Here is a 19,492-nt window from a genome sequence, read left to right on the forward strand (position 1 = left end):
ATAACTGAGAGAACTTCTTGTCTTCTCGATGAGTAGGGGAATATTAGGAAAAAGGGAAAGAATTTGGAACCCAAAAATTTTTTAAAGGAATGTTAAAAATAAATAATATATTCATTTAAAATAAACAAAAAGGGAAAAATTCAATTAGATAAGGATTTGTCATATATAGAGTACTGTTTTAAATACTGGAGGGGATAAAAAATTTAATTAATTCAAAAAATATTTAAAGCACTTATTATTAAGCATCACACATTATTATGTGTAAGACACTATGCTAGCAATGCGGATAAAAAGGCAAAAATGAAAGAATCCATGTCATTAAGGAAAATATATTCTATTGTGAGGGAAGGGATATTACATGAACATAAGTAAATATAAATACAAAATATATATAAGAATGCTAATATTTGAGCAAGTGGGGGGGGGAATTAGGAGAGAAAGTTCATATAGTAGGTGGTAAAAGAAACCTTCCTTTAAAAGTATCTAGAGAATCTATAAGGTAGAGGCAGTGTATATCAGACATGAGGGACCATTTTTCATATTTGGAATGTCAGTTTTTGGCCATTTGATATAATGAAGAATGAATGAAAGGAGATAATAACAAACATTACTGGAAAAAGTCAGACTGTGGAGAGCTTTAAACATATTACCTTAAAGAGAAGTAATCAAAGATTATTTCTGAATAGAAGGTGACATGATCAGATCTATCCTTTAGGAATATCAATTTGGTAACTATGTGGCAATTGAGAGCTGAAGAGGGAAAAAACTATAGATCAGAAGATAAATTAGGAGATCTGAATTAGGGTAAGGAGAGGAAAGAAGAGGTAATATAAGAGAGACATTATGGAGGTAGAAACAACAGGATTTGACAACTGTTTGGATATGGGGATTGAGGGAGACAGAAAGGTCAAGAATAAATCCAAAAATGTGGGCTTTGATGCCTGGAAGGATGGTATTGCCCATTTATTACTAGATTCCAAATACTGTACAAAATGCTGGGAGTAAAAACACAAGTACTAAATAAATAAATAGGTAGTCCTTATCTTTAAAAAGCTTACATTTTAATGGGAGAAGACAACACATAAAAGAAAGCTAAAAAGTTGGAAAGATGGCAGTTGAGTGGGAGAAGGGAGATGGTGGAGAAAGAAGTCTAGAGAGTCAGGAGCAGAGTCTGGAGAGGAGTAAGGGAATGTTTAAGTTTGGCCTTGGCACTCCTCAGAAAGGAACTGACCTCTTATAGGAAAGAGCCACAAAAACAAAAGAATCTTCTTGGGTGATAAGTTGTTTTGGAGGAGTGATGGATTTCAGGGAAAAAATACAATGAATTCCATCACCCTTGACCCTTCATTAGCCACCTACCTATGTTTTGCCTTCTAGGCCTAGAACTTTCCTCAGTGTCTGGCACCTTCTACCCCCGGAACATCCTTCCACTATACTACCTTTCTTCTTCTATTAGTAAAGGTTTTCATTTTGGGGATAAGTTCAAGATGTCCAAACTTCTTTCCCTTCACAACTATGCTTCTGTTTCTCCATGCCCTCCCCCCAGACTCTGACAATAATCCCTTCTAAGTGGCTAACTTCCCTTCCATCCTCCGTTTTTCAGCTTCCTTTTATGTATTATTTTCCCCCATTAAAATATAAGGTCCTTGTAGGTAGGAATCTCTCCCTTTCTCCTCCCCCCACTCCCTTCCCCTCTCCCTTCCTCTTCCTCCCACTCCCTTTCTCTCCCCTGCTCTCTTTCTCTCCCTCTTCCTCCCTCCCCCTCTCTTTTCCTCTCCCTGCTTCCTTTTTCTCTCTCTCCCCCTCCTCCTTTCCCTCTCTCTCTTTCTTCCTCCTTTTTTTCTCTTTCCCTCTCTCTCTTCCTCCCTTTCTTTTTCTCTCCTTCTCTCCCTTTCTCTCCCCTGCTCTCTCTCCCTCTTCCTCCCTCCCCCTCTCTTTTCCCCTCCCTCTCTCTCCCTGCTTCCTTTTTTTCTCTCTCTCTTTCTTTCTCCTTTTTTCTTTCCCCCTCTCTCTCTCTTCCTCCCTTTCTTTTTCTCTCCTTCCCTCCCTCTCTCCCCCCCCCTTTTTTCTTCCCTTCCTTTCCTCTCTTTGTTGTATCTGTGTCCATAGAGCATAGCCCTATTTAAATATGGGAAGGGGGCAGAGAAGATACTTTGAAACACAGAAACCAATGATACAAAGTATTATGTGTGTACTGATTTTTTTTTTTAGATTAACACAGGGCATAAACTCAATCTTAAAAGTCCAAGAAAACTTTTTGAATAGAATAACGTAATACATGGGAAGAAGCATTATAACCAACCAATTTAGACAAAGACAAAAGGAAAATAGAGATTTTAAATCTCTTTCAAAGATTCAAAAAGCTACATAGGTCATCAATCTAATAACTGATGTAAAATCATAAAAAGAGGAACAATTATTGAAAAGTATGTGTATGAAATTATTCCAAGATGTGCCCAGGTAGAAATCAATTTAGAGAAAATTCCTAGCAAACAGAAGATAAGGACCTCAAAATTCCTTCAGGAAAAAAAAATAATTCCTAATAGAAGAACCAAGTTTTCAGTTATAGTTGAAGGAATGGAGCATTGTGAAATACCTTGTAGGTATTCAAGAAATATTCATTGACAGTAATAAGTCTAGAAAAAAATATTTTTACTCATTTTTTACATTAGACTTCAATAGCAGGTAATCTTGTTTAAGTTCAATTGTAAAATCATACACATAGTTTAATAACTTTCAATTTAAAAATTAATAACAGAGAGCAATAAAGAATTAAGAAGCAATGAAAAACAGCTTTGGGGGAGTGGCATCTTTAATTAAATGGAGTCAATAGGGAGTAAGGGAGAGAGTAAGATGACCTCCAATGTTTTTTTTTCCAACGGTCTTTGGTCATTGACTAAAGTTGAGTAGTTTCCTGATTGATTATAAAGACAATTCAAGAGAGAATAGATAGTTTTCTTCTGCAACCAAACTCCAATGGGTATACATATTTGTTACATATGGAGAGATGATATGGACTACCCATCTAATTTTTGGTAGTTCTCTAAAACAAATTAAGATTGAACAGAAGTCGTGATGTTAGTATACAAAATTTCCCTAAGCCACATGTGGTTCTAAATTCTGATCTATGGAAATATTTGATTATATAGTCTTCATGTAAATAGCAAACTATGATTTATTAGGAGATGTATTTCTGTGTGCATACAATAAAATATTAATTGATGGACAGACAGGGCAGTTAGTCAGCTAGGATTACATCACTGAAACCTTCCAAAAGATTTCATCTAAATATAACCAAAACATATGACAATATTTTAAAATTTAATAATGAGTTAAGTCTTTGCTTAGTTGACTATCTGAGAATATGGATTTAAGATAGACAAAATTCTTTCACCAAAATTCTAGATTTCCTTGATTTATGATGTCTTCTGGTATAAATTACTGAGAAGGAATACTGGGAAATGAATGTGAACTGTTTGCGATTTTTGTTTTTCTTCCCAGATTATTTTTACCTTCTGAATCCAATTCTTCTTGTGCAACAAGAAAACTGTTTGGTTCTGCACACATATATTGTATCTAGGATATACAATAACTGCCTGCCATCTAGGGGAGGCGTGGAGGGAGGGAAGGGAAAAGTTGGAACAGATGTGAGTGCAAAGGATAATGTTGTAAAAAAATTACCCATGCATATGTTCTGTCAATAAAAAGTTATAATAATAATAATAATAAAAAGGAAAAAAGTATACATTCTGTGATTAAGATTAGTGTTGAGGAGAACAACTCAACTCAATCCCTCCCATCCCACTTAAAGTAACTAAAAAGATACTATACTCCTGAAATCTTTATAAAGTGGGAAGACCTATATTGAATCAGTTAAGAAAATTAAACTTAATGTGAAAAAGTACTTCATTTGGAAAGAATGAAAACCAATGGAAGAAATGAAATGACACTACATAGGAAATTAATTGGGATTTATTGAGGAGATTTAGTCATATCATACAAGTTTGGGATAAAAGAGCTTATTCATTCGGAACCCAGAATTCTTAGTGACAGATCAATCTAGGGGAGAGAGCAGCTCCCCTATGAAAGAACTATTTGGGGGTGGGGGAAAGAAAGCCTTTGACTTCTCCTTTTGCTTGTCTAGAGATGAATTTGTGAATCTCAAAAGGTAGTGAGACTGTGGACATCCCAAGAACATCTTCAACAGTGCCCCTAGAACATCTAATGATTGGGAGCTAAAGACAAATTACACTTGCTGAGGAAAAGCAGTTACAGGCTTCTATGACAGATCAGGAGAAAGCCATACCATACTTATACAAATCTTCATGAAGACTCCCTAAAATAGGGAAAAAAAAAAAAAAGGATTCCTAACTTTACTACTATATGTTCTCACTAAGCCTCAGATCACTTTCTCATGGCTCCTCCATGTATTTGTGGGGGAGGATCTGCCTTTGGCTTGGACCAGTGTTTTGTTCTTATTTGCCACTGTAGTAAATACCCACCTCTAAAAGCTAATTAAGTATAGCTACCTAACTGATATCAACTGGTAATTAATGGAGGAAACACACCAGTAGGATCTCAGGAGCAATATTACTAGAGGGAGAAAAAAGCAAGCTAGAGTTACTCCTAGATTTCTGAGGGAAGATGCAGCCAACTTTCCTTGGGGAACCCACCCTCCCAATGCAAGGGAGAATTTAGGTGAATGAACCCAGAGAATGCATGACACTAGAAAATATTTAGCGAAAAAACAAGAGTTGGGGAACATAAATATACTCCCCAAAAAGAAAAACATAATAAACTGTTGATTAAATACTTCATAGGCAACTCATGTTGCCAAGATATGACAACACTAAGAAATATTTTTGTACTTTACTTCAATATATAATTTGGCTAGAAATTAGAAACTGAAAATAAAAGTGCATCTGCTGACCAAAGGATGTTCCAAGAACGGGAAATCCCGGGGAAAACCAAAAAAGGGAACAATCAGATAAACAAAACAAATAGTGCTGTCAACACAAAAGTGTTACTGAACATGCTTCCTAACTGTAGTGATTGTATGTAGAAATGCAGATTCAGAAAGGCCAATGGGGACATAAAGTGGCTAAAGGATAGGAATAAATGGGAGGAGGAAGCATAATTATACAGTTGTGTCCCCTCCTTAAGAAAAGTCTCGAAAACCACATTTATAGAAAGAAATGAGAGAGTTGTTTCTCAATCATTCTTGATATTCTACTGAGAAGGAACCTCTAAGTTGTGCAAATGGAAAAAGGGAGGTTGTTTTTTTTTAACCAAACATCAATAAATTGCAATAAGAACTTATATGTGTATAGCACTTAAAAATTAAAAAGAATTTTCTTATTTTTTCTTATTTAGTTTTTATAACTCTGGGAGATAAATAGTATTTTTTACAAAACTTAAGGGTGGAAATGATTGTTATTCTCATATATGTGAAGTACTCTCATGAAGAAGGGCGATTAGGTTGATCTAATTGACCCCATGGGACATCACTAGTCAATGAATAGAAATAAAGAGATGAAGGTTTCAGTTTTATGTACAAAAAAATTTCACAAGTTATAGTTTTTCAAAAACAGAATGACTTGCCTGAGACATAGTAAGATATTAATCACATAGAGTTTCAAATAGACAGTGGAAGATCATTTATGGGGGATATTGTAAAGGGGCATTCCTGTTTAGAAAGTATTGAACTAGATTATTTCTAAAGCTCTTTCCACTTCTAAGATTCTAAGAATACATGAAGCTAAGCTTCACAACTCACATGTAGTAACTAGTAAATGGCAGAGCTGCAAGTCAAATCCAGTCTTTAGATCCTAAACTCAGTATGTTCTCTACTTCACCCCTCTGAAAAAAACCATTAAACTACCCAATGCCCTATCTTCAAAATAGTAAACAAATGTCCTTATTCAATTAAAAGAAAATAGATAAAAACTTAACCATAATATATACCAATATATGTGCTTTTTTTTTTCATTTTCAGAACAACAAAAGCAGACATGAGGCTCAGAGTGTAATCAGTAAGCTTTTTGTTTAATAAAGTAGAGATTATTAAGAAGACTTCATTCATCTATTCACTCATCTAATACTGATTGAGCTTATTCTATGGGCAAATCAGTTTATCAAATTATGTGAAGGCTACAAAAAAAGCTAAGATATAATTCTTGCTCATAAAAAGTTTATAATAAAATTGCATACTTACATATATACATATATATGAAGGAAGGTTGGAGGTTAGAGAGATATAGTGGAAAAAGTACTGAATGTGCTGTCAGAAGTCCTGGGTCCTAGAGTCAAATCCTGGGTCTGTGACTTGCTATCTGTAAGACTTGGAACAAATCACTCAACATCCTAGAGTTCGTTGTTTTAGCTGTAAAATGAGAGAACTGAATGGCCTCCAAGGTCCCATCCAGCTCTAAACCTATGAGCCAGTGGCTTTTCTAGAAGGGAAGGGCAGGTTCAAATCAATGGTAGTAGATGTAATAGAGATTTCAGGGGCCATCCAGACTAACCTGTACCTGAAAAAATAACACTCTCAACTTAGATTTTTCCAAAAGACAGCTGTCAGAGATCATGGCATAAACTGATGTTTATTGACATCCTCTGACACTGTCCAGAGGAGGTAATTGAGTTTTACTCAACCTGTCTATGCTCATTCAGGGAATCCCCTGTCTATCACAGATGTAGTTTCTGATTCTTCTTCCCACCATTTCACAGGATCCCCAAATCAGAGATTTAGAGCTGGAAGAAGGAAGCAGAGGCCATCTATTTCAATGCTTTCATTTTATAGGGGAGAAAATAGAGGTTGAAGAGGGTTAATTCATTTGCTCAAGGTTACACAGTAAATATCAGAGTCACTAAAATATTTGCTGCTGCTGTTGTTGTCATTCAGTTGTTTAGTTGTGTCTAACTCTTAGTAATCTCATATTTGGTTTTCATGGCAAAGATACTAAAGTGGTTTGCCATTTCCTTCTTCAGGAGTTTAAAGCAAACAGAGATTAAGTGAGCTACTCAGAATCACATAGCTAGAGTGTGTCTGAGGTAAAATTTGAACTCAGATTTTCCTGACTCCATGTCCAGTATTCACTGAGCTGCCTCAAAGTATTTGTATTTCATGAAAACAAAATGAGAAAACTTGAGAATTTTATTTTATATCTTTTTAAAAGGAATTTAATTATTCTATGAAGTTAGACATGTTATAAATTTCAAGGTTGATCTTTGTACTCATAGAAGTACATTGTAGAAAGAATACTAAGATACAAATAGACCTAGTTTCTAGTCCTGGTTCAACTGTGTGAATTAGGAAACCCATATAGTCTTCTGAACCTCAGTTTTTTTAAATCTATAAGTGGCAAAGTTCAATTTAATTTGGTAAACATATATTAAGTGTCTGTTCTCCATATGAGACTTTGATGTAGATTATTCAAAAATGAAACTTAAAAAATTGTATATTGTTAGCTTTTTTGCTTGTAGGAACTAAGTAAAGTGGAAATAAAATGCACACATAAATAACTAAAATAAAAATTAGAATATAACTAAGTTATAAGAGGGATCAGATAAAATGGCCTGAGAAATTTAAGGAAAGAGGCATCAGGGAATGCTTCAAGGAAGAGGTAGCAGCTGAGTGATCATTCCAATTCTAAAATGATGTGATTCTATATGTTAGAAAGAATCTGTAGCTAGACAATAAAGCAACATCTGAGGATTAAATGTATACCACCTTCTATTTAAAAAATTTACTTCCTACACACATGCGATTTCCAAAAAGCAAATACAAATATATATGTTTTGCATATAACCTGATTTTAAATTCAAAGGCATAATATTGGTCTTAAAACCTATTGCCCATTCATCTAAATATCCAAACACAATATTCGAGTTCTTCATTTCAAGTACAAAATGCCACTTAACTATCAAGAATATAAATTAAATATGTTTTATGTTAGTGTTTATGGTTTATGACAGTGTTTCCAAATTGCAATGAAATATTCTCAGTACTGAAACGCTAACTGGAATATCTAAAGAATGATAAATTATTTTACTTTTCAAATTCCTGGAGAGACCATGTCAAAAAGCAAACATTTCAGTAAACTAAAGGACCCAGTATGCTCTTAAAGCATGTCTTTTATCTTCATGCAATTCTTTCTGCTTATTTCAGTAAGTGTTCTGATCCCATAGGAAAGACACATGCAAAGGCAATTCAGATCTTATTAAGGTTAAGGAGGAAAAAAAGTAATCATTACTGACTTTAATAATATAAACTTGAAATATCATTGCATTTTTGGTGTATACTATATAAACAAAACAATATTCCTAAAGGTAATATAATGGAAAAACAACTAGATTTGAAGTCAGAAGTCCTGGACTCGTCACTTATGACTTAGGTGATCTTTGTAATTCCCTTATCATCACCAGACTCAGTTTCCTCATGGATAAAATGATGGAATAAAACTAGATGACCTATAAGATTACTTCTAGCTCTAATTCTATTTAAAAATTGAAATTAAAACGGAAACAGAAATAATATGTAGTAGGCATGTAAAAATCTTTTGAAGTTTCTGAAAATGAAAATTAAAATATTCATTATGATTTTAAGGCAAAGAGCATTTTTATTTCTAAGTAAAGCAAATTAAGGATATCAATATATGACATAATTGAAAGTTTCTTATTGACATACCTGTAAGTCATATGTAGGTGAAAGATGGCCAAGCCTGAAGTAAGACTTCAATAAAGGTTTTTAGTGAAGCAGTTCCAACTTTATCTTTCTTCAAACAGTGTGAGGTTGTCCCTCAGCTAAAAGGCAAGTAAGTTCCATATTACTATCTCTTGTCTGAAAAGTCTTAAAACAATAGAAAATGAACTTTCACAAATAGAAATCTAGAATCATGTGATCCTTCACAGAATCATAACAGACTAGAAATTCAAGGGATTTCTGAGATCAAATAAAACAAGCCCCTCATTTTACAATTGAAGAAAAATGATATCTGAAGAAGATAAGTAACCAATTCAAAGGTTACACTATTCAGACACAGGTCCTCTGATGTTTGATCCAATCACTTTTTACACACACAAAGGGAGGTAATATGGTACAGTGGAAAGAACAGTGGATTTGGAGATAACGGTGTACTTAATTCAAATCTCAGATCTGTCACTGACTACCCTGTGTATTCTAGTACAGGTCAGTTATACATAAGTCCTATTAGAATTAGGTGATCTCTAAAGTTCCTTCTAATTATAACTCTACTATGATTCTATTCCTTGATAATGATTAGGAAAAGAGAATGAATCTTAAAGTATAAAAGTGCCAAAGAGAACATCTAGTTCAACTCTCTCATTTTACAAAATGATTAATCAATTTAATTTTAATATGAAATATTATTCTTCAAATATTTGTTATCATATATAATTATAAGTCCCATTTGTGTACTAAGAGACAATTGGGCTGAATTACAAAATGCAAGGGCTATAACTGGGGCATAAATGACCTTTTAATATTATGTCTCATAATTTTAAAAAGAGTCAACTGCAGCAATTGCTACCAAGTCAATTTATTGATTGGTAAAAGTAGGTACCCAGCTCTCTGAGCATATTAGTTCAATTAAAAGCAAATCAACAAAGAAATTTCATTTCCTGAGTTTGCAAGGTCATAGTGCTACTGAAATTAGCCAGCTCATTTTATAAGTACTCCCAACTTCCCACTCCAAGTAATAATAAACTTAGTGGTAAAGCACTTGGCAAGCATAATGAGCTTACCCTTAACACCACAAAAGAATAAACAGCATATATCCAAAACAGGACAAGATATTTGTGCATATCTAGGCAAGGTTTAAAAATTCTGAGTTTTTTTGTTTGTTTGAAATTATAGTCATTGGAGCATCAGAAATAATGAAACTCAATAACCTAGAGTTCAATACCCCCTCCCAAACAAATTACTTAGAAAAGATGCACTATTTGATAAGAACTTTTGGGAAAAACTGGAAAGCAATCTGGTAAAAATTAGGTTTAAATCAATATCTTGTACAATATCTACAACAAATTTAAGATGGACACATGATCTGAACATGAAAATTCATACCATGAAAAATTAGAAGAGCAGCAAATCACTCCCCCCCAACACACATAACGAAAAGCAATTTCCTCATAGATGTAGGTAAATGGTTAGACTATAAATAAACAGTTCTCAAAGAAAGAATTGTAATCCAGTAACAATCACATTAAAAAAATGTTCTAAATGTCTATTAATAAAGTATAAATCAAAATTATCCTGAGGTTTTATCTCATACCATCAAATTTGCAAAGATGACAAAAGATGAGAATAGTAAATGTTGTAGAAGCTGTGCAAAGATATAATGTATTGTTGGTATGGTGAGAGTGGAGTGTAGCCCAAAGCAGTGTCGTCCCTATCAAGCCAGCAGCAGGTCTTAGTGACTGAATCAGTTGAACTAATACTTTTTGAAGATCTTAGCCCATAGAAGGTAAGGAGGTCAGAAAGAGACAAAAGTGATGAGGTTTGAATCTCCTCAATTCCTGGTGGTGATGAGGTTAGTGGCAATAAGAGAGTTATTAAAAATCCCCTTTTAATCAACCGCAGGTTTAAAGTGAAAAAATTCACTTATTCCCAAATTATTAATTGCAAAATGAAAGTTTATTGTTGAATAGAAACCAGTTTGCTAAGATACTGACTTCTATAGTGGCAGAGTCCTATTAGGGAAATGGAATCTTAAGCTGAGAATGCTCAGCAGTCAGGGTCTAGCAAATTGCTTGGCCCTCTGCAAAGAGTAAGCTCAGACACTGCCCCTTTTATGGAGTCTTAGGATTCCAGGAGCCAAGGTTCCCAGGCTTAGATGCTTATCAGTTTTCAGTCCAGATCTCCTATTGGAATTAACACTTCAAAGGGATGCTTTTTGACCAGGATTTCTAATTGAATGAGAATTTGGAATTTCAAAAAGATCAATGGGAGTTGATTTGCCCTTCAATAGTGTTGCTTCACTCATCCTGGGAAGGTGGGCCTTCTCTCTAACTCTGTGGAGCTTGGAAGATTCTGATTTCTGAGATCAAAAAAGGGGACACAATTTAATTTTAAAGGGAACACAGTTTAGTGATAATCTTAAAGGGAACACAGCTTCAGTAAAAGGAACAGTTTACCTCCCTCTTCAAAAGGAGACCCTTTCTGGGTAAATGACTCTGTTGCATTGCCCATATACAGTCCTGGGTCACAATCCTAGGTTTAGGAGGAAGAAGAACACTAGGACACTAAAGTATGCAGTCTCAGGAGTCCAGGGATCTTATTCATAGTTCTAGGGTGGAGAAGAATGATTGAGGTATCTCACAGATCAGGGCACAGGCTAGGAAAGCACTAACCACACCTCTCCTTAAAACATATTATCTTGGAAGAACTAAAACTTGTAGAATTATCTCTGAATACAATAGCATTAAAAACTTGAAACTTAGAACAGTTCCTTTTACCCTGAGAGAAGAGGCCAATTATAAAATTAAAAGTCAAGAAAAGGACTGGAAAATGAGCAAACATCAAAAAAGAAAAAAGAAAAAAAAAAAAAAAAAAAAAAAGATGACCATAGGAAATTAGTATACAAGAAAGATCATGCAGAGCTTCAAAGAAAAATGTGAATTGGTTTCAGGGCCTGAAAGAAATAAGAAAGGATTTTAAAAATTAAATAATAGAGGCAGAAAAAAATGGGGGAAAGGGAATGAAAGCGCTGCACAAAAAAGTTAACAGCTTGGTAAAGGAGACACAAAAAATACTAAAGAAAATAACACCTTAAAAACAGAATGGGTGAAATGTTAAAAGAGAAACAAAAATCCACACAAGAAAAGAATTCCTTAAAAAGCAAAATTGGTCAAATGAGAAAAGAAGAACAAAAATTCACTGAAGGGAAGAACTCCTTTAAAAGTAGAATTGGCCAAATGGAAAAGGAGGTACAAAAGCTCATTGAAGAAAATAATTCCTTAAAAATTAGAATTATGCAAGTGAAAGCTAGTGACTTCATGAAACATCAAGAAACAGACAACAACCAAAAAAATCAAAAGAAAGAAAAAATAGAAAAAAAGCATGAAAAGCAAATGACTTGGATAATAGATCAAGGAGAGATAATTTAAGATTTATTGGGCTACCAATACTGTCATCATAAAAAAAAAAAAAAAACACCCTAGATATCATTTTCATTTTTAAGAAATTCAAGGAAAATTGCCCTCATAGCTTAGAACCAGAGAATAAAATAGAAATTAAAAGAATCCATCAATCACTTCTTAAAAGAGATCCAAAATGAACCCAGGAATATTATAGCCAAATCACAAAGCTCAAAAAAAAAAATATTGTAAGCAGCCAGAAAGAAACAATTTAAGTATCATGAAGTCATGACCAGCAAAACACAAGATTTAGCAGCTGCTATAATAAAGGATCAGAAGGCCAAAGGGTAAAGGAACTAGTATTACAACCAAGAATCACCTACTCAGCAAAATTGAGTATAATCCTTCAGGGAAAAAAAAGGGGCATCTAATGAAGTTGAGTACTTTCAAGTATTCTTGATGAAAAGCTCCAGAACTGAATAGAAAATCTGACTTTCAAATATAAGACTCAAGAGAAGCATAAAAAGGTAAACAGGAAAGAGAAATCATAAGAGATTCAATCATGAGAGCTTCAATAAGATTATAAACTGTTTGCAATCTATATGGGATGATAATATTTGTAACTCCTAAGAACTTTTTCTTTATTAGGGCAGTTAGAAAGTATGTAGATAGAGGGCATGGATGTCAGTGGACTATGATGGGATGATTAAAAAAAATTAAAATCAGGAGTCAATTATATGAACTGATGCTGAGTGAAATGAGCAGAACCAGGAGATCGTTATATACTTCAACAACAATACTATATGATGCTATTTCCAATAAAATAAAATATAAAATTCTCCCCCAAAAAAAATCAGGGGTCAAGAAAAAGGGATACTTGTACAAGAAGGAAGAGAGAGGCAGAACCAGGTAAATTCTCTCACATGAAAGAACTTTTACAGTTGCAAGAAAGATGAGAGTAGGGTGGCAGGCAGCTTGAATAAGGAGGACTTGCTAATGGAAGGGAGTGTAGATCAAAGGTGGCAGTGGATAGAAGCAGATACCAGGGCTAAAGAAAAAAAAGGGAAGTTAGGTGATGGAAAGGATAGAGCACCAGATTTGGAGTCAAGAAGACTTGAGTTCAAACTTGGATTCAGATATTTGACATTTACTATCTGTGCAACCTTAGGCAAGTTACTTAATCCAAATTGCAACACACACACACACACACACACACACACACACACACAGTAGGAGAGAAGAAAATAAACAGTAATCATAACCAGAAATGTAAATCCATAAAATGAAAGAAGAGAACAGAGTGGATTAAAAATCAGAAGTCTATATTATTTACAAGAAATACATTTCATACAAAGAGATAGACACAGAATAAAGGTAAAGCTGGAGCAGAATCTATTACACTGAAGTTGAAGTAAAAAGAGCAAGAATAGCAGTCATGATCTCAGGAAAAATAAAAGCAAAATCAGATTTAATTAAAAGAGATAAGCAGGGAAGCCACATTTTGCTAGGAAGACAATGAAAACAATTTAGATAAATAAAGTGATTAAAATCTCTATACCTATGACCTAGAGATTCTACAAATGGATATATGTCACAAGGAGGTCATTTATTTTCCCTCCTTTCTTCCTCTTAAAAATTATTTGTTATATAGAAAGGCTTCCGGGAAGAAGTTGGGGAAAGGAAATAGTAAATTTTAGTGGCTGGCAAAACAAAAGGTTATCCATAAAAATGCATTTTAAAAACATTTTTTAAAAATTACACTCTATTATTGCTGACCAAAGAATTTTAATTTTTACTTTAAAGCAAGGAACTTGATTTATCAAATTATCATGAGAATGGAAAGCATAATTTTTTTGTCTTTAAAAATCTATGCATATTTTTAAAATTTATTTATCTTTAGTACACATTGCTTTATGAATCATGTTGGGAGAGAAAAATCAGAGCAAAAAGGAAAAAACCATGGAAGAAATTTTTTAAAAAGAGAAAAAAGAAGTGAACATATAGCTTGTATTGATTTACATTCAATCACCATAGTTCTTTTTCTGGATACAAATGGCATTTTCTGTCTAACGTCTATTGGGACTGCTTTGGCTCACTCTACCATTAAGAACCAAGTCTTTCATAGTTGATTATCACATATTCTTGTTGTTACTATGTACAATGAATTCCTGGTTCTGCTTGTCTTGCTCAATATCAGTTTTATGTAAATCTTTCCAGGCCTTTCTAAATTCAGCTTGTTCATCATTTTTATAGAACAATAATATTACATTACCTTCATATACCACAACTTGTTCAGCCATTCCCCGATTGATGGATATCTACTCATTTTCCAATTCTTTGCTACCATAGAAAGAGCTGCTACAAAAAAATTTTTACATGTGAGTCCTTTTCCCTTCTTTATGTATTCCTTGGGATACAGACCCAGTAATGGCACTGTTAGATCAAAGGGTATTTATTCACAGTTTTATAACCCTTTGGAAATTACCCATGCATATGTACTGTCAAAAAAATGTTATAATTATAAAATAAAATAAAAATTAAAAAAAAATTATCTTCCCTCTGGAAAAAAATAAAAAAAAAATAACCCTTTGGGCATAGTTCCAAATTGCTCTCTGTAGTATCCACTATCTGTGGCCTATCTACAGCTCTCCAGAATGGTTGGATCATTTCACAACTCCATGCATTAGTATCCAAGTTTTCCCACATCCCCTCTAATATTTATCATTATCTTCCCTGTCATCTTAGCTAATCTGAGAGGTTGTTTTAATTTACATTTCTGTAATCAATAGTGATTTGGAGCACTATAAATGGCTTTAATTTTGTTTATCTGTTACTATAAAGTAAATTTCCCCTTGTTTGTAATAACATATTCCATCTTGGATTCTAGGTTACTATTTCCCTACATAGAATTCATTTTGCAACAGTATTAAACTTACTGAAGAAATAGTATTATATTTTAAATTATATCTTCCATGGAGTCCTAAGATTCACAAAACAAAATTAATTGTAGTAATTAAATGAAAATGCCAATAATCATTCAAGTTTAGAAAATTGTTGAAAAACATTGGGAATATGGGAATATGTTGACTGTATAGCCACTGCAATTTGAATAAATAGGCATAGCCTAAAGAACATAGGATCTGGAGCCAAAAAAATCCAAATCATCAATAGGTCCATGAGAAAACTTTTATTAAAATGAGTGCCTCTAGTCCCTTTCCTCTCACTTGATTCTAAACTATGCATAACAAGGCTTCCAAGCTCCATCATTCAATTCGAACTCTCTCTCCAGTGATCTCTAAGTTGCCAAACTCTTTTCTCAATCCTTATACTTCTTGACCTCTCCACAGGTTTTTGTTTTTTGTTTTGTTTTGTTTTGTTTTTGAGGCTGGGGTTAAGTGACTTGCCCAGGGTCACACAGCTAGGAAGTATTAAGTGTCTGAGACCAAATTTGAACTCGAGTCCTTCTGAATTCAAGGCTGGTGTTCTATCCACTGCGCCACCTAGCAGCCCCTTTCCACAGGTTTTGAAACTATAAATCATCATCTGCTTTTGGATACTTTCTTCTCTCCTGGTTTTCATGACACTGTTTTCTCTTAGTTCTCTGTCTGTTCTGTTCCCTCTCAGTCTTCTTTCCTAGATTTTTCATCCAGGTCATACCTATTCACGGGGTGTCCCTCAATATTCTACCTTGGAAACTTTTCTCCCTCAATTATTAGCTCCCTTAGTGATTTCATCAACTTTCATAGATTCAATTAATGTCTTTAAAAAGATGATTCTGACACCAATCAATCAATATTAAGTGCCTACTATGAGCTAGTCACTGTGCTGAGTACTGAAGATACAAATAAGAGCAGCTTGCCTTCAAGGAGCTTACAAGCTAAAAGAGGAGACAACCTGCAAACAAATACATATACAGGATAGAAAGAATCTTATCTGTGGAGCTCTAGTTCCTCTTCTGAACTCCAGTTTCATATCATTAACCACTTAGACATCTCAAACTGGACATCCTGTGGGTTTTCATTCCCCTCCCTCAACCCTACTCTAAAAACTTCCCATATTCCTAACTTGACTGTTATTGCACCACCATCCTCCCAATCATCCAGGTTTTCGATCTAAGTATCATTTTCTAATCCTTGCTTGTAACTCAGGCCACAGGTTCAATTCATTGCTAAATTTCATCATTTCTACTTTCTATAATCTCTTAGATAGATAGATAGATAGATAGATAGATAGATAGATAGATAGATAGATCCTTATCTCCATTCACATTGTCATCACCACCCTAGTTCAGACTCTCATCATTTCACTTCCTAACAACACACTTCAGGTTGATTTCCTTGTCTCAAAATTCTCTCCTCACTCCAGTTCACTTTCCACTCAGCTGCCAAGTCACTAAAGCACAAGTCTGATCATATCATCCTTGCTTCCTCTCGTTAATATATCCCAAGACCAATATAAAATCCTCTGTTTGTTTTGAAAACCCTTCATGACCTGATCCCTACCTACCTATCCAGTCTTCTTACACATTTTACAATTCTGTGACACTAATCTTTTTGTTATGCAGTGGCCTTTTTGCAGTGCCTCCATTATCCTGTGTCTTCCAAATCCAAGTTTTTTCACTGGTCATCCTCTATGTCTAAAATGCTCTCAGCCCTCCTGGCTTCCCTGGCTTTTTTCAATTTTCTGCTCAAATCCAGCAAATTCTATAAAAGGCCTTTCAGAATCCTCTCTAATACTACTATCTTCTCTCTAGAATAACCTCCTAATTTGTACTTTTACATGAAAATATAGAAATATTGTGTGTATACATAATTGTCTATATGCCTCCCCAATTAGTATGTGAGCTCCTTATGGTGGAGTTTTTTTTTTTTTTTTTTTTAACTTTGATTGTATTATCCAACTTAGAATGCTGCCAGGTACATAGTAAACAACCTAAATGCTTATTAATTGATTGAAATATAAATTTAAAAAGCTGAAGTTTCATCTTAAATACAAGCAAATGCCAAAGAGGTTTATAAAAGATGGAAACAATGTTAGAGGGATTATTATTAGAGCTACAAATTGGTACCACCTTTCTGGGGAAAAAAATTAGATTTATGTGAAAAATGTTACTGTGAGAAGCTGTTTTATGCTACTCAATCCAATGAACCCAGTACTGGATTTATAATCGAAAAAGATTAATGATAGAAAGAAAAGTTCCATACATGACAAAATATTCATAGCAGTATATTTTGAAATAGTAAAAATCTGTAGCTACATTATGTACCCAGTGTTTAGTGAATGGTAGTGCCATAAGAAATAATTAACTTAAATTCACAGAAACACAAGATTTATGAACTGATGAAGATTAGGAAAGCAGAACCAAGATTACATATTACACACACACACACACACACACACACACACACACACACATACACACACACTTCAGTACTCATTGTTAATTGGTTTCAGAAGGCATGCCAACTGGCAAAAATGTAGGATTTTTCCTATTAAGGAGTACATCTCCAATCCTCAGCCTAATCATCCCTCCCTAGTCAATTATTCAAAGGAGCAAGTGGGGCTTCTAGATATGGAGAAATAAATCGATGCTGGTATACGCCCTTCAAGAACCCAACTCACTTTCCAAGAGGAATTGTGAATTTTAAACTATCCATCACCCCATGCCATCCATGTTTTCGTAGGGATTGAGGGGGCTGAATGTGGAGGCAGATACTATAATCCTGTGCCCTCTGCCATCAAGGATTCTGGGCACTGATGCTGGCTTAGGCCTGTCAGGAATCCTGGGTCCTCCGTTCCTTCTTCTTGGGCTCCCACCACTGCTGCTTCTCCTCCTGCTGAGCACTTCCAGCCACTCTGTGACCCTTCCAGTACTACAGTTTAATACTTAGCTAGGAGACTATGCCCTGCAGCAACATTATCCTGCAGGTACTGCCTCTCAACCTGCCCACCAAAAATACACAATCTCAGTATTGTGGGCTCCAACCTGATAATCCAGCTCATTGCTGCTTTTACTGAGGAGAACTGGTCAAGGGCCAAGGGCAACAGCAGCAGACAGGAGAACTGGGAAGTACACCTAGCCAACCTCACATTGCAAGCATCAAGTGCATTTTTTCTTGTCAAAATGCATTGAATATCAAATTCAATAAGTGCTGAGATACAATTGTACAGCAATTAATGTAAAAGAAGACAACACTAAAAGAAAGCATGATTTAGGCCAAATTTTAAATAATGAGTTTTGCTCCTGGATGTCTAAAGTTTAAACATATTTCCATCTTCTCTGTTAACAAATGGTAACCACTAAAAGTAGAAAGTTGCATGTGCTGTTATTTGAAATCAATACAGTAAATGGTTCTGTCAAACTCAAAGTCCCGATTTAGAGGAATGTAGCACATGACTAATGTGTTGCAACAAAGTATATCAATAAGGATTTTATTTTAAAAAAGAATAAAAGAAATGAAAGAGTGGGCTAAATGATTATGATGATTCTAAGTCAAAAAGATGTTTTCTTTTATTCTTTTTCAATAATACACTACTAGACTATACTTTGGTTATTTTAAAAATAATTTATGATGTATAATCTGAATTGCCACTGCAATATTGTACATGTTTCCAGAATTTTAAAGCTAAAAGAGACTTTATAGGTTATCTACTACAACTCTTTCATTTTATAAAAGAAGAAAACTGAAGGCACTAAGAGGTTAAGTGCTTATAGTTGCATAAATCAATGAATCATTTAGTAATTACTTTTTTTTTGTTTCTCCCTATTTCTTCTAGCCTTAGGAAAATTAAAAACCTAAGTGCAAATACATATATTTGAAATTTTTATCATTGAAAATAATTAAATAAGGACAAACACATGTTCTTATAAACTGCCTAAAAAACAATTTTTCAATTTGATTTTTAAAAATACACTTGACTTTCTGAATTTCTAATCTCTTAACTCCTTAAATTTATAGTCCATTAAGAGTAATTTTCATGTTTATGAAAAAGATCTCTCACTTCTCCAGTTCTTCATAGCACTTTGCTTGGTCCTCTTTTATTGTTTGAGAACCTATCTTTTCTTTCATTATTAGACAGCAAGTTCCTGGAAAGCAAGTTCTTGGTTATATGAATAGCAAGACTTATAGAGAAAAATGAATATAAAAGCATATACAGTGTGTATATGTTTGTATGTATTCCTAGGACCCTGAACATGCTCTGTATTTAATAAATGTGTGGTGAATTAAATTGAATAAAATTTTGTAAGTGTGATTCTCCAAAGAATTTAAAAACAGAAGAGACAGAAATTACACTATTTTGAAACCAGAATTTAATGATGAGATTTGTTTTTATTTTTAATGAGTTTTCTTGTAGTCTCCATGATCTGATATCTATCTATATATGTATTTTA

The 19,492-nt window shown here is 34.1% G+C and overlaps 1 protein-coding gene across 6 annotated transcripts in view; it reads right to left on the reverse strand.

Moving 5' to 3' along the window:
• LOC141556653 (TNF receptor-associated factor 3) overlaps nucleotides 1–19,492 on the reverse strand; it is a 154,105-nt gene that overhangs the window by 62,298 nt on the left and 72,315 nt on the right. For 5 of the 6 annotated variants that reach the window (XM_074291111.1, XM_074291112.1, XM_074291114.1 and 2 more), the window contains one exon: nucleotides 8,690–8,805. The exons of the other annotated variant lie outside the window; for it this stretch is intronic. The gene's annotated coding sequence lies outside the window, so the exon portion shown is untranslated. The remainder of the gene's footprint in view (nucleotides 1–8,689; nucleotides 8,806–19,492) is intronic. 6 annotated transcript variants of the gene reach the window in all.

This window comes from Sminthopsis crassicaudata, chromosome 2 (assembly GCF_048593235.1).
Source record: "Sminthopsis crassicaudata isolate SCR6 chromosome 2, ASM4859323v1, whole genome shotgun sequence".
NCBI lineage: Eukaryota > Metazoa > Chordata > Mammalia > Dasyuromorphia > Dasyuridae > Sminthopsis > Sminthopsis crassicaudata.